Here is a 2,234-nt window from a genome sequence, read left to right as displayed (position 1 = left end):
GTGCCATCCCGGCAAAACACCTTTTGCCGAACAGCTCATTAAATATGCAATTATTTTCTCTCCTCTTCCCGTTTGCTTCTCTCTCCCTCAGCTCAAGTGGGCTGATTTAACACCAGCCGGGCCCTCCAGTGCGCGACTCCGCGGGGTACGCTCCGAGCGGTGTGGGGATGCCTCTCCGCCCCGGGGAACAGGAGCTTAGCCCCCGCTCCGGGTGCCTCGGCTCTTCCCGCGCCCAGCGGGCAGCGTTCGGACTCTTCCTCCCCGAGACGGTCGTGGGAAATGAAAATTCAAAGTGCGGTGAAGGTGTGCAGTTCGTAGCCGTGGGGGTGAGGGTGTGGACGCAGCCTCACACGTGTTACCAGTGCGGGCTCTACACGTGTTTACACCCCCTCGCACCCCGTGGCCCGTCTCCGGCTCCGCGTAGCGATGCGTTCGGCGAGCAGAACTGCGGAGGGGGCGCGGCGCGGTGGCCAAAGGGGCGAGCAGAGGCCGAGGTAAGGGCTGAGGACCGGAGCGTTGCCGGCAGAGGACTCCCGTCAGCGGGCAGCCCCCGGGCATCCCTTGCTCCCCCGCATCCGTCGCCCCTCTCTGTTATGATATCAAGCGGCCGGTTCTGGGAGGGCCCGCTTGGCTCGGCGCTGACGGCAGCTCCCTCGAGGGCTCTGCTCCGACGGCCACTTGCCTTTAGTGGGACGGGTGATGAGGTCACGGTGAGCGTCGATGACGTCATACCTTCTGCTGCCGCCTTCTCGTTGTGACCTGCACAACAGGACTGCGCACAATTCCCCTGGGGGCCTGGGTCCCCTTCCTCCAGCACTGGGGACGTTCCCCCAGAGAAACCAGGCCTGGGATGGGGACAGGTGGGGGAACAACCCCCCCGGGACAGGCTCAGTCCTGCCAGACAGATTGAGGGAAGATTTCGGACTCTGTTCCCCACCTGCCCTGGGCTCACCTGGACGGGGAGGGTGAAGGGCCAGGCCCCTCGGTGCGCACGTCGAAAGTACCGCCCCTCATTGCGGAGGAGACACCCAGACCTGCGGTGCCAGCCCAGCCCGTCGGGGCGAATGGACCCTCCAGGTCCCCCGGGACAGCGGGGAGCCTGGCAGGAGGTGGGGGACAGGAGTGGTCGGACCGGGCGTCTCCGCTTTGGCCCGGAGGAGAGACCGGAGTTTAAGAAGGCTGAAAGGTGTCCGGGCCCGAGCGCCGTGGAGGAGGATGCTCACGGCCGTGGGGCTGAATGCAGCGAGCACGGCCCCACCGCTATCACGGCGCAGTGAGCCTTCCAAGCGGCCCCGGCCCTGCCCGGGCTGCCCCAGGGTGCCCGTCTCCTCGCTCGGGCACAGGAGCGGGGTCCGGTGTCCCCAGCGCCCCCCAGAGTGCCGCAGAGCCGAGAGAGCAAATACGGGCCTTGCCCAGGGGCCGAAAGCGGGGGAAGAGGGTGTGGGTGTGGGGTTGGCTGGCAGGCAAAATACTGATGCCCCCCCGGACCCACCGCCGTAGGTACGGGGACAGTGGGAGGCCAGGAGCGGCTGGGACGCGCCGTGCTGCCCGACAGCCTTTCCGCATGTCGCGATACAAGGGAGCGGTCGCGATATGGCTACGAATGTTTAGTGTTTACTGCGGGGGGTGGGCGGGAAGGACGGTGTGGGATGCTGAGGAAATGGGGAGAGCCCTGTGCCACCCCCGTCCCTCAGCCTGCGGGTCCCCCGTGTGCCCCAGGCGGGGGGCGGGAGGGCAGTGGCCCTGTACAGGGGCCTTTCTGGGGAGCGGAGGAGACAGGCTGCGATTCCTGCCCCAACCCCAGAATCGGGAAGGAAAAACCTTTCCTTTCAGCAGAGACTCATGCATCAAACTTCAATTTTCCGGACGATTGAATTAGTGATTTTTTTTCTCCTGAACTAAAATACACTTAAGTCTTTGGGATTAATTACCACGTTCTGGTCCCTCAGACTGTAGTATTAGTTATCGTTGCCATATTCGACATCAGCTCTGACACCTCATAAAATAAGGAACTGAATTTCACTGACTCAACCTGCTTCAACCCAGTTGGATAATTCAGAAGGGGGCTTTATTCTCCGTCTGGGAGCCTTGTGTGAAGTGAACAAGATCAGATATGGATCTTCTCCACCCCTCTCAGAAAAAAAAAAAAAAGCTTAACTCCCCCCCGCAAACACTAAAGAGTGGCTTTTCCACGCAGACAACACCCCCCACCGCCTCCTCACCTCCCGCTCCCT

The sequence above is a fragment of the Corvus brachyrhynchos genome, unplaced genomic scaffold (genome assembly GCF_000691975.1).
Source record: "Corvus brachyrhynchos isolate BGI_N302 unplaced genomic scaffold, ASM69197v1 scaffold61, whole genome shotgun sequence".
Taxonomy (NCBI): domain Eukaryota; kingdom Metazoa; phylum Chordata; class Aves; order Passeriformes; family Corvidae; genus Corvus; species Corvus brachyrhynchos.
This window is presented reverse-complemented; position numbering follows the sequence as displayed.